The sequence below is a fragment of the Mustela nivalis genome (assembly GCF_964662115.1).
Source record: "Mustela nivalis genome assembly, chromosome: 17".
Classification (NCBI taxonomy): domain Eukaryota; kingdom Metazoa; phylum Chordata; class Mammalia; order Carnivora; family Mustelidae; genus Mustela; species Mustela nivalis.
Window position 1 is genome coordinate 38,857,501 of NC_139036.1, and position 14,406 is coordinate 38,871,906.

At 40.5% G+C, this 14,406-nt stretch overlaps 1 protein-coding gene across 1 annotated transcript in view; it reads left to right on the plus strand.

Annotated features, from left to right (window-relative positions):
• SKAP1 (src kinase associated phosphoprotein 1) overlaps window positions 1-14,406 on the plus strand; it is a 277,591-nt gene that overhangs the window by 45,678 nt on the left and 217,507 nt on the right. The gene's annotated exons all lie outside the window — the stretch shown is intronic.

The following is a 14,406-nucleotide window of genomic DNA, read 5'->3' on the forward strand; positions in this document are numbered from 1 at the left end:
CCCTGTTCCAGTTTATTCTGCTCCTCCATTCTGTTGACAGGCAAACCTAAAAATAAATAAATAATTTAATCATGCATATTATAGAAGATTCATTGAAGTGGAACGATCAGATATACTATAAATGAAAATGTAGGTTAAATATATATGTAAAAACCTCAGAGAAAAATGTCTCCAGAAAACCCACCAAAATTTTTTTTTTAAGTTCATGTGTATAAGTACTCTCTATACCTAACGTGGGGCTTGAACCCCTGACCCCCCAGATCAGGAGCCACATGCTCTTCCAGTTGAGGCAGCCAGGCGCCCTGCCCCCACCAAAATAGTAATGATGATAATCTCTGGCAAGTGGAGCTTGAGTAATTTTTAATTTCTCCTTTTTGTTTATTTGTATTTTCTAGCTCTGCAGTGATTATATATTTAATCCTAAGTCATTGAGGTCAGAGCCCTTCCTGTTTAAAAAGGGACAGAGATTAAATAGTGAAAGCATATTTGGTTTCCAGGTGGGTAAAGAGTTGGAACGGAGGGGAAAGGAGATGTAGAAAGAAGAAACTAGGCTCTAATTTTGTTGTGAAGCATTGGGTCACTCCTGTGCAAATAAACAGCTGTGTGTGAGGTGTTTTACTCTGTGCCAAACATACACACTCATAAATGCACATGAAAGCCATATGAAATACAGCAGTCCTTGGAGTAATTTATGATGATTTTGTTAAAATATGTATTTTTTTTAAATAAAGGAAGTTCACTCTCAAGGTCTTCATTAGATGAGGTATCACTGACTGAGAACAACTTTCATTTCTTAGATATTATCCTTTTGAGCTGCACTGAATTGACACAGGCTGAATCCTTCATTAGAAAAGGATTATCTACACTCTGTGTGACTATCTAATAAAATATTTGTGTTTGTGGGACTAGTTTCCCGAAGCGATGGTGCTTGAGTAAACCATTCACTTCCTCCTTCTCAAAACATCAGTCATCATGATTGATTTTTATGTTGGTCATAAAGAGAAACGGAATCACCTAAGTGCAGGGTGAGGATTACAAACCGGAAGAAGTTAATTTACTCAATAAATATGTGTTGGCTATTTGTTTACTCTTTGTTGGGCATCATGCCAGGCAATCAAGAGTGTCACATATCATATAGCCCTGTTTTTCAAGAAGTTATCGGGCCACTGAGCCGTCAGGCTCATGGAGTCTGCATGGAGCCAGCATGGAGACCACTGCTCACAGATGCCTTCTCTAGAAGGTCTGAGATGTCTGGTTCCCATTTGTTACATACCTTTTCACCATTTAGAAATGTATTTAGGCTCAACAGCTTCTTTTAAAATACAAATTCACCTGGAGGGTTAAGAGACTTCTGGGTGTACATTAACTGTGTTGAATGGTTTTCTTCTAATTTTTGGTTAAGATGAGAGTGCTGAGGGGCCACCTGGGTGGCTCAGTGGGTTAAAGCCTCTGCTTTCAGCTCAGGTCATGATCCCAGGGTCCTGGGATCGAGCCCCGCATCGAGCTCTCTGCTCAGCAGGGAGACTGCTTCCTCCCTTTCTCTCTGCCTGCCTCTCTGCCTACTTGTGATCTCTGTCTGTCAAATAAATAAATAAAATCTTAAAAAAGATGAGAGTGCTGAGGAAATTCAGTGGCCAGACTTGTTGAACCTCTGTTGTGGGTGATGAACCGTGTTAGGTACATTGATGTTGGTCAGGGTAACACAGGGCCCTTTTCCTAGGGAAGTATGAGGGTTTCGGAGACTCTCACATTTGCAATTTAAGAATTCACCACACACGTACTATATGCCAGCCCCATTGTCAAGGGCTTTATACACATTATCTCATTTGATCTGCGTACATGAGATGGATATCAATGAGAAAGATCAGATGAGAAAACCGAGGTTCAGAGAGGTAACCAATGTGCTCAAGGTTACACAAATGTTAGATTCTGGAATTTGGATGAACCCAGGCAGTAGGACTGTTAGGTCACCACTCTTCTGAGGCTCAATTTCTTCATAAAAAGTGAATAATAGCACTTAACTGATTCAACAAATGTTTATTGAGAAAATGCTATATGCAGAACATTTTTGTGGTGAATATGACACAGGTTCCAGTCCTCTTGTAACTTATTTTTGAGCAGGATAAATCAAATAATTATATGATACATCCACTTTGTAGGATTTCTGTTATGCATATAACATATGCATACTTAATATAATCCATGTTACTTGATTAGATACTCCCCAAAATATTCCCAAGAAACTTAAAACCCAATGGGAAAGGTAAAAAAGCCCTCACAAATAACTATATCTCAATATATATTGTGGCTAAAGCTTTAGAAGAGGTACACATAGATTGTGCTGTGAAATCCCAGTGAAAGGAGTCACTTCTGGCTGGTGGGCTATGAGAAGCCTTCAGCGCTGTGAGATGGCATCATGACTTGGCTTTGGGTTGAAAGGGATGGGTTTTTGGTGAGATACATTGTACCCCAAAATAGCAGAAACAAAGATACAGAGAGGATAAGGTTAGCCATATTTGGGAACCAAAGGATGATTCCATTTACTAGGTATAAGGGAGTAATGGGAGAGATAAGCTGAAAAAGATAGGATGGAACCAAATTATGGAAACGAGAGTTTGACTGAATTTTGGAGGGACGATAGGTAATTTGGGGAAGGACAGCTCAGGGCAAGGATGTGCAAGCTGATACTTTAGTAGAGAGTCATGGATAACACGTAAATCCTTGGCACCTGGGCAGTCTTTGGCCACTGGGAGACCAGAGATTGTTGTAAAGGCAGAGAGGGTAAGAATGTCAAAGTTTGCCTGTGTTTCCTATGCCCAGAGAAGAAGACATACCATTTCTCCCTCTCATTATCTTTTGCTTTGAGGACACCAACCTCATGTTTATATTCACATTTTGATAGCTGCGTTTGGCTTATTATGGGCTTAACAAGCATTTATGGATAGCTGGTAAACCTAACCACTTCTCAGAGCTTTACAGAAAAATGTATTCTAAATAGCCAACTTTATGCTTCAACTTTTGAAATGTGATTGAAGGATTGTATTTACTATACTTTAAATGAAGGATTGTATTTAATATACTTTAAATGAAGGATTGTATTTACTATACTTTAGATCTGTTAACAAGACTTAATAGGTTTTTGAAGCTGGCCCAGAAAACTTAACACTGTTACTTTGTTTCATTAGGAAAATGCATTCCAAGGTCCAAACAACTGGAAATGGGACACAGTCTATGCTTGAACTGGGGACTAACTGTCTAGAATTTTCTTAACAGACAGCTGTTAGCAAAATACCCATTTCCTTCAGATTGTTTTCCAAATTTGCCCCATCATATGGATTACCTGAGGATCTTGTTAAAAATACAGATTTCTAGGTCTCTTACCTAGATGCTAATTTACCAGGTTTGGCGTGATCAATAAGAACTCCAGGAGATTCTTAAAATCAGGCAAGTATATGTAAAAATCTTCATCAGAAGACTTCCTCTTTTTTTTTTTTTTTAAAGGTACAAAGATACTACTTTTGTTTTCAAATGAATTTGAATAGTGGAGAGGGAGGATGGAGGATTTGACTGGTAAGTATGAATTGAGGCTGATAGTTGGGTGGTGAGGTGGGTCCCCCAGTATGGGGATAACTGACGGGAAAATTTTACTGGCAAAGCTTAGGACCAGCAAGTAACTGACAATATTTCAACCCAACTGGATTGTAGGGTGAGGGATAGGGATATGGTCAGCAGCAAATGGCTTTGGTCCTTCCCTTGGCCTGATGTTTGCCTGCAACCTTTTTGCTTCCTGGTGGCCTGGCAACATGGGGAGACATTTCCTGATGCTGGAGAATCCCTTGAAGAACAACAGAACCAAAGTCCTGGCCCCACGATGGGTCAGGAAGTCCTGGGATTGAATAGTTGATTATAGTTGAACTGCTGGTGACCCCCGACCTGTTTTGATACAGCCGTAGAACTGATCACATAGTCATTGGCCTTTAAATCAAAGTAGTTTAATTTTTTATGATTCAGATAATTAGGTACCTCTTGTAGGGGCTTAATATGACTGCTGTAGATACTATTCAAAGAAATAAATGGCCAAGAATGATATTTTAGTATAGAATCTTATACAATTAGGAAAAATCTTGAGGGCAAAACTGACACAATTTAAAAGTGATTTCTGAATTTCTATGTACATCTCAGTTCCTAACTGGAAAAATGCGTATATATAAGGATATGAAGTTTTTAAAAAATATCTGTAATTCATTGTAGCTCTTGGAGTGGTTAGCAGCAGAAGCCTGCCTTCTCGATTCTATTTTTATATATTTATTCAGTTTTAGAGCAGAATGAATGAGTGAAATAATATTATGTCTTTAATTAGGAGTCTGTTGTTATTTTTCAATTAATCTGTGTCAGTAGCTCTAGCATTTGTATTAAATCATTTTCTTCATGAAAGCTTTTAATGAAGAAACAAATTGATTGTATTTATATATTGGATTCTTGCCACTACAATGTGTATTCGGTCGTGTCTTTTGAAGTATAGTTTTGCTAGTCATATTGTGGTTATTCTTTGAAACTAGTTTTTGTGGGGGGCGATTCTTCATTTGGATGGAGGTTTTAATTTAACAAGGGTTTCTTATTTTTTTCTTTCTTTTCCTTTTCTTCTCCTCTTTTAATTCTCATTCTGTTTTACCCTCTTGTCTTTGTGTGAGTAATTAAGAGGAAAATGAAAGTTTCTTTCCCCATTTTCTTTGGGATAAAATCCACACCTCATGGTGTTACCTGGAGAGCCTTGCCCGCTGTCTGCATCTCCAGCCTCGTCTCTGACCCCTCTCTGAAATGCACTCTGTACTGCACTCATGCTGAACTCAGACAGCCCTTCTGTTTCTCAAGTCCATTCATTTTCTTAGCAAGCATTTATTGAGCACAGGCTCTGTGCCACTGCCCCTTGAGGGCCCAGTGATGTAGAGAGACAAGAGGATTGTGGTGCAGTGTTATAGGTGCTGCTGAAAGGTGTGCACAGAGGGGCCATGGGAGCACATTACACAGGGGACAGAGCTGAGCCTCAAAGGTTCACTGGGAGAAGAAGGGGCACAATGGAGAAAGTGTGCTGGCAGAGAGAGCGGAGACATGTGAAAGCAGCAGTGTGAACGGAGCAGGGGAGTGAGGACCTGGAGGCTGGGGCTGAAGTAAGCCTCTGCAGGGCTTTAAGCAGGGCAGTGACAAGACTGGGTTTGCACTTTAGGTCATTAGAGTAACGATGGTGCTAATGACAGAAGAGCTGACATTAACTGAAGGCCTGCCAGGTGCTGGGCCTGGTGCTCAGTTCTTCATGTGCATTGGCTCAGTTAATCCTCCAAAAAAACACACGAGGCAGGTGTAGTTATTATTTATATTTTTAAGGTGAAACCAAGGGGAGGGTAGGGGATGGGTAAACTGGGGGAAGGAGAGTGGGAGATAGAGGCTCCCATTTATGGAATGGATAAGTCATAGGAATAAAAGGTACAACACAAGGAATATAGTCAATGATATTGTAACAGCAGTGCATGGTGACAGGTGGTAGCTGCACTCCTGGTGAGCACAGTGTAATATGTAAACTTGTGGGATCACTATGTTGCACACCTGAAACTAACGTAACACGGCATGTCAACTATTCTTTGATTTAAAAAAAAAATGAGGAGACTGAGGCTGCCGCCAAAGTTTGCAGCCTAGAAGACGGAAGAGCTGGGACTCCAACCCAGATATGTTTGCAAAGCCATTGCTCACCACTGCTCTTCCTTCTCCATCAACCCTGAGGAGAATGGGTCAGAGAGGAGCAGGGTGGCAGGTGATCGTGTGAACATCAATCTGGACCAGGCATTCTGAAGGCTTGAAAGAATTCAGTGCCTGTAGGGATGGAGAAGAGGTAGATTTAAAAGATATCAGGGGAGTAGAATGTCCAGGTCTTGGTGATTGATGGGTTGTATGCAGTCATAGAGAAAGAGATGAAGGGGCAGTCCCCATGTTTCAACTGGGTTCATGAAGATGTCAACCATTGAAAGAGGGAGCACGAGATAGGAGAGATTCGGGACTGGTGGGACAGAGGATAGTCCTGGAAGAGAAGAGCAGAATAATGCTGTCCCCTATTTCTTACTGATTGTTGAAAGTCTCTAATATGTACAGATACAATAGTCAAGTCTTGGGCCGCTGGATGTTTTTCCCCCTCAGCTGAGCGCCAGGACATGTCCTCCAGTGCACTCTTACTCTTCTGTACTTTTATCTCCCAAGACTAGGAGAATCCTAACCTCAGATCAATTCAACTGTCCACATCTCTGCTCTTGTATTTGGGCAGCCACTCAGTGCTGAAGAAAAATGACATGGTCAGAGTGCCTCTGCTGTAAGGCTTGGTCTCCCACCTCAGTTGAGCCCTTAATGATACCTGACAGTGACCTTACATGACCCTAGTAGCAGCCTTTCTAATGTTCCTCTTCCCCCCATCCCCTCCCCAATCCTTAGCAGATTTATATTACCCTTACATGACATTATCACCTGCTTCACAAGATAAAACTGGCTTTAAGGTTGGAACTCACTCAGAATCTTCCCTATCCCTTCCTCAAACATGTCACCTGCTCTGTCAAACATGTCACCTCTGTCACCTGCTCTGACCCACTGGCTGGCCACTCTGTATCCTGGACCTGGCCTCTCAGTGACCCTCCCCTCCCCTGCCAGGCATCTTCCTTTATCTGATCCCAGATCCTCCCTCGGCAGTCCTTATCTGCAGGCAGTCAGACAGCTTCTGGCATTAGCCAGACCTGAGTTCTCCTGGCCCTGGTTTTTACCTTGTGTGTGTTTTGTGCCAATCCTATCAGTTCGGCACAGTTTGACTGCTCCAGCCCAACTGGCCCACAGTTGGGGCTTTCCATGCTCTCAATCCCTAACAGAGTATCTGCAAGTAGTAGAGATTTATTAATGTCTGAGAGAGGGAATGCAGTCTTCATAACTTGAGATATAGATGGTATGCTGGCATGTTAATGTTGAGAAATCCACTCTGCCTCGATGAGCTCTGAGAACTAATCCAGCCTAAATATTTTTTGTGTAACATTTGTTCTCAGGTGGATAATGTAACCATGTTCATAATAAGGGAAATACCAAAGGAATTTTCAAGTGACTATCATGTTTTTGAACCTGCCTGCCCAAGATAAACTGTGGTAGCTTCACAATGTGGACTTCTAAACGTCTATGGCGCAATCATGTAACCTCTCCATACTTCATTTTCTCATCTGGAAAGTGATGGGCTGGATTAAATGACCTTCAGTGACCTTCCAGCTGTAAAATTCAATGACTAGAGGGTCCACAGTCACAGTGTCATGCATATGTCAGTTATTCATGAATCAGATAACTAGGAGTCTTGGTGGTCCAAGAGTAGCTATTAACCTGAAGCGAGCAAAAAATAAAACAAAAGGAGGTTCCAAGCATCAGCAGAGACAGAAGTGACAGGATAACAGCCAAAGATACTGCAGTTTAAAATATGGTAATCAGCTGGAGTTCTTTGTATATAAGTGCTGCCTTTTCTCTCCCATACACATTTGTAACCAAAAGATATCTCTGATTTTCCTCTTGTTGCTCTGTTCCCAGCCCACGTCCACATGTGTTATCAAATCTCTTGTCTCTCTTTTTGAGCTCCAGTAAACAGCCTCTTGGGTTGTGTCCCTTCCATCCAGTCTGCGTATTTCTGTTTGTTTGATCACAGTGGACATCATTTCCTATCCTTATAACAAGCAACCAACCAACCAATCCTTCAGATGCTCTCCTTTATCTACAGAAAGAAAAAAACAAATTTCAACTCTTAGGGTCTTCTATTTTGTCACAACGTACCTGGCTGGAATTTTTCTTTAATAGTTCATTGAGTTCTAATTGGTTGCCTATTACATGCAGAGAGTATGGGAATTATATAGACATTCAACCACAATTTGCAGTCTTGATGCTTGAACATAGGGGAAGGAATATTTGAATGCAAGTTTTCAGTATTGGGGTGAAAGACCATAATCATTGACCAATTGAGAAAAGCACCCAGATTTCTTGCTGTTGGTATCCAGGGTGGATGTTGGATTGAGCATAGCAGGGATTTTATGTAGTGAAAGTGTTGCAGAAAACTCCAGTGATAAGTAAGGTCTTATTTCTTTTATTTCTTTTTTATGGTCTGGGAACAGAGTTCTGAAAAAAATCAATACTGTCAACATTAGATAATGTTGCTTGTTTATTACTTAATAAAAGTTTAATTGTGACCATTTCATAAGTAGGAGAATATTGTGTTGTCTTCCAGGGTGGGTTTCTAAAACTTGTGGGTATAGACTCAAGACCACAGACATATTACACCCAAAGAAAGAACCTAGGAACTTCTTGTGGCAGGTCCTTCTATAATCTGAGTTATGTGCTTGTCTGTTATTTGTTATTTCCTATCTTAGATTGACATCTGTTGATGTATAAATAGCTCGTTTAGATTGTAAGCTGCTTGTAGGCAGATACTAGGTCCTGTCCTTTTGATGCATTAAAGGTACGGGACTAGAGGGGGCACCAGCTCCCCTCCAGAGGCCTTCCCATCCCTGCCTGTTGCTGAGGCTGACGCCCAGGACCCTAGGTCCCAGCCTCTGATGCCTCCACCAGGGACTTCCACCAGATGGTGCTCTTTTCCCATTTCTGTTCTTGGGTGTCATGGGTGGTATGACCCTTTGCCACTTGCCCATTTTTCTGAAATGGAGCATAGCTCCTAGAAAGATTTGAAATCAAGTGAATCTTCCAAAGTAAGAAAAGAAGTTATAGGAAGTATCTACAGGGTACAGATTATTAGCATTGTTCAGAAAAGCCATTTCCTTGGGGCATGTATCAGTCTCTACCATGTGGCTCACTGATCAAGGTCAATTGCAAGGGGTTTTCCTAGTGTTAGCAACTTGCTGTTGAAAGCCCTGCTCAATGAGGTTTCCATTTGAATTCCATTTTTAATATCAGCATAGCACTTCATTCTTTGCCATCCGTTTTGAGATAGTATTACCAAGAGATGGTCAAGAGCAAAATAGAAGTCATCTCTGGATAGCGAGTAGTGCAGACAGCCTATTCATGTAGGAAGCACCACTGTTTTGGTACAAAAACCAAAGTTCAAATTTATATCCTTGAGTCATCAAGAAGAGATTTGATTTTGTTTAGCAGGTAGTTTAACGAGGCAGAGAATGTATGATGTGTTTTAAATTTCCATAAGTCACAGGTAAAATAACATGTTTAATACTTTAGTTGCAAAAAAATTCATTTATATCTTCTAGATTTATAACATTACAGATGTTGGCCTTTGTGGGTAGCTAGTTTTATAATGCCATTACAGTCTTATTCATCTAATCCAGAGGGTCTTATCATTTTGGAGGGGAAGAGTTATTGGCATTTTTTGGAATCTAATGAGGTTTATGGACTCTTCTTCAAGGAAAAGAAAACATGGGTTGCTTTCTACCCACGATTTTTAGGAGTTCATGAGTCTTCTAAAGCTCAACTGTGAACTCTAAGTTAAAGATGTCTGATCTAACTACTTTCTAATACTAAGCTGTCTGGCAGTAATTGATTTGTTTTCTATATTGCAGTAAATAGAAAAGCAGGTACTGTGGGATTTAAGAGCTTGAGCTCTGGAACCAAGGAGACCTGGATACAAATCTGGGTTCTGTTGTTTAATAGCTATGTGGTTGTGGTCAAATTGGTTGACCTTCCTGAGTTTCAATTTCCTAATCCAAAAAATGGGAATAATAATAGTCCTGATCTCATAGGGTTGTGATGAAGATTAAATAAAATAATACATATAAAACATATAAAAGTGCTGAATATGCTATTTTTTATTATAATCAGGAAATGGAACTATTTTTCCTTCCTAGATATTTGCAATAATATGGGGGTAGTTACAGTTGTTTGTTTTACCTCCTTCACCAGGATCTAATTAGCTGGCTGAGTGGTGAAAGCTCTGAGTACTTTTCTTTTTTTTTTTTTTTTAAGATTTTATTTATTTATTTGACAGACAGAGATCACAAGTAGGCAGAGAGACAGGCAGAGAGAGAGGAAGGGAAGCAGGCTCCCTGCTGAGCAGAGAGCCCGATGCGGGGTTCAGTCCCAGGACTCTGAGACCATGACCTGAGCCGAAGGCAGAGGCTTAACCCACTGAGCCACCCAGGCGCCCTGAGTACTTTAATCTCAATAACCATGTTCATTGGTTAGCTTCATGGTCAAGAGTTTGATACCCACCTCAAACCCCCTCCCCCATCTAATGGTTAAGAGTTGATAGCTTCATTTTTAGTAGGAATCTAATGTTTTGTGATTCTTGAGTGACAAACTAGAAGTTTGCCATTTGAAAGATACTGAAATATATCTGCAGACAGACTATGTGTACTTTAGTCACTGTTTCATCCAAGGAACCAGAACAAAGGACTTGTCACATGGAAGACATTCAACAAGTATTTGTCAACTGAGTGACTGAATTCCGTTAGGATAATAGAAAGTCTTCAGAGAAAAAATTATTTTTTATGAATTTTTAAAGTTAGATTATATTTTCAAGACTTTCCTTCTTAATTTGTTATTACAGTGCCCACTCTGGAACTAGTTGTTAGGATTAGAAACTTGTCTGCCTTATTACCAGCTGTGTAAACCATGGGCAAGTCATCTCACCTCTCAATACTTTGGTTTCCTTATTTATAAAATGGAAATAATAAGAGGGCTATAGTTTGGAGGAATGAGTTCATATAAAAGAAGTGTTTAGGACAGTGCCCACAATATAAATGAGAAATCTTAACATTGTTGTTATTTGTCATTACTGTTATTGCTTCTGTAGTAGCCTCAAGATCCCCCTCACTATAGTGAATCCCATTTATTTGTTGTTACCTTTCCCTAAACTAAAGTTTGCTGAAAATCTCTAAATTTAGAAGCACAAATAGCAAACTTTGCCTCCCATGTAATGTAACACACACTAGACCCTATTTTGCAGAGCCAACAAAATGTTAGGAAATTTTGTTCTTCCATTTTCATTTTTGAAGGATCACAGAAGGATGGATTTATTTTGACTGAATGTGAAAACAATAATCATCAATATGGTTGCAGCAATTTCTGTCTTCTCGTTCTGTACTCATATTTTTCCGGCTCCAAATGTCATTTGCATGGACCTGATGATGTTGAGTATGGATATTACAGCGGAGTGATAGCTTCCTTTTCATATTGAAGCTGAAGCTTCAAAGGGAAGATTAAAGAAGTGTTTGTTATCTATCTGCACAGGCCTGATATGAAATTCTCAGAGGCCTTTAGGATAAACACAACTCTGTGTGTGTGTGTGTGTGTGCGTGCGCGCGTGCGTGCGAGTGTCTGTATGCCTTTTCTTCTATGTAATTCTATTGTGGTGTTTGTATTTTGGTTTAAAATGTCTAGTTTCAGACTTGTTGGAGTCTCTAGCTAAGGGATAATTGTTTTCAGAGTGAAAGATAAGAATTAGAAGATGGGAGCAGGGTTTGACTAAATGCCTCCTAAGGAGTGTAGAATTCTCTAGTGTGGGGTCATCTTTCCAGAGAATGTGATGAAGGCCATCCATAGGATATGTTTAATGAGACAAGATCAGGACTTTTGATGTATTGTGCCCAGCGGAGACTAATCCACGGTGCCCTCCAGTGAGGGACAAGATTGCTCACCTTTTGGCCTTGCCTTTTAGAGGTATACTCTGTGTGTGTGTGTGTGTGTTTGCACACGTGCGCGTGCGTGTGCGCGGACACAAACTTTCTTTAGGATTGTTGCACAATTAAGATTTAGATGGTAGGGTGGCAGGATTGTTTTACACCTTCTGAAAGTGAAGGAAACTAACATTTCACTTCATGCCATTCCACATGAAGTTCTACATCTGATTTTTTACTGACAGAAATATTTAATTACAGTGTCATCAAGATTAAGGCAGATTCTGCTATTTAGCATCAAATCGGTAGACCTGCTACTTTATTTAATACTTTTAAGTTGAATTCTTTCTCTGTAATCAGCCTTCGTAGGCTACAGCTATGATTGGCAGAAGCGATACTCTCAGTGTGTGTGAACTTGTAAGATCTTCTTAACTAAGAAGAAAAGCAGGAAACCAGCATCACTCTATACTAGGTAGAGAAGGGGACTGAAAATATGTGTGCACATTGGAGTGGGGATTGTGGGGAAAAGCAGAGATTGAGATTATCAATAACATGTTTCACCTATTTAACAATTGGCCAAAAGTTGGCCTTTTAACTGCCACAAGCATGGCTCAATTTTTTTTTTTCTCAGTCAATAAATTAGAATAATATCAGTTAGTGAAGTTCCTGCTATTGCCATTGTATAAATTTTGGAAGGAGAAGTACACCCACACCCTCCTGCCCTACCCCCCCCCCCACTTGCACCAGGCTTACATTCTAATTTCTATTTATATTGAAATGGAGGTTGAGTAATGATTGGCATCAAAGGCTGGAGCAGTGCCTCCAGAGGAGATGGGGAACAGCAAGAACATGGAAAATGGCTTGCCCCTTTGATGATTTGCTTGATTAACTGTGTTTTAGAGAAAAGAGTTTGGTGGGGGGCGCTTGGGTGGTTCAGTCGTTAAGCGTCTGCCTTCGGCTTATGATCACCGAGTCCTGGGATCGAGCCCCGCATCAATTCCCTGCTTGGCGGGAAGCCTGCTTATCCCTCTCCCACTCCCCCTGCTCATATTCCTTCTCTCACTGTCTCTCTCTCTCTGTCAGATAAATAAATAAAATCTTAAAAAAAAAAAAAAGAGTTTGGTGGAAAAACTCTTCACCGTGACCAGGTAGAGTGGGAAGCTGCACCGTCTGCTACGGGGAGATCGACCCGTCGTACTAATATATAAAACTTGTTTTAAGTTATCGCCACTCTCAAGCTACGTATGCCTTCCTATTGACATGGACACCCCTCTTTCCAGCTGCTGCAGCTTTGCCTTTCCCACCCCTCCCTCTCCCCCTCTCCACTGCAGATGTCATAGCTGTCCTGAACTTTCCATGCCTTGTCATCCAAGTATCTTATATTTCCCTTCACCTGATTGACAGCCCAGAACTCTTCTGGGAAAAGAAAGGAATAAGAAAAGTCAACCAGGAGGCTTCTCCATCTTCTTCTTTATCTCTGATAATTCATCTTCTCTTCTTTATCTCTGATAATTTCCCACAAATGCATCTCTGGATTATGGCAACATACTCCTACTTATCTCCTACTTCTCTGTTTCCTGAACTTTAGTCTTATAAAGAAATAACCCAGATATCCACTGGAATGACATTTGTCTCTAAAGTAGCCTCAGCTTATTTCAGTCATGTGTGTGTTAAAAGATACACCTCATTATTGCCCATGTATTGCCTTTTTCTTAATCTTTTATTTTAGGTTATAGATTCTTTCAAGAATTTGACTTAAAAAAAAAAAAAAACAACAACTCTGAACTCTCCCAAGGAAAAAAAGTGTTCAAATGAACATATACATTCCTGAGAGGTCAAGATGAGGATAGAAAAGTATTCATTCTATTTACTGGCATGGAATTATATCCGTAGCAAGAATTAACATGTGGTTACGATAAGCAAGACTGGAGTATGTTGAGGAGTGAGTGGAAGGTGGGAGTAGGAGAAAACAGAAACTACAGACAACAATTTTTGAAAATTTCACTGTGATGTGAAGGGAAGACGGCAGCAGATGGAGGGATATGAAGAGAGTGAGGGAGGCTTTGCTTTATTTTTATGTGAGCAGAAACACTGATGGAAAGGGCCAAGTTGAGAGGAAGAGGTTGAATATATACAAGAGAAAATCAATATAGAATAATGCAAGGTTCCTGTGAAGGCAGGAGGAAATGGAATCCAAAGTACAATAGACTTTTGTGGGTAGCCACCATATAGAACTTTGTTTCTATGGGGGAAATGCAATTTACATTCCAAAGAAGTGACTTACAAATGATCCTTTCTCCCACTGCCATTTCATTAGTTTGAAGACTTGAGGGGTTATTGGTTTTGCCAATAATATCCCAAAATAAAAGAGGAGGTGGGGGTGGACAATGATACAGTGGACTGCAAGGACCCCAGTCTTGGCACAGACACTAAAATGCTAGGTGACCTTGAGCCAGTTATGCATGCTTCACCTGTAAAATAAAGAATTTAGACCTAGAAGTATTTGAGGATATGTTTTAGGTGGGTGATGTTTTTGGTTGTTGTAACTGGGGGTGCCACTGGTATTAGGTGCTGAGGACCAACGATGCTGATTGTACAAGACTGGTTGTTACAACAAAGAGTTGTCACATTCCAAGCCTGTAGAGCTCCTGATGAGAAACTCTGGACCATGGCTAGGTAACCTCTTAGGACCCCCTTAGGACCCAGCAACATGGTCAAAACTGTCTCCGGAGTCACAATGAGTTAAAAGCCACTGAGAATCTTTCAACTC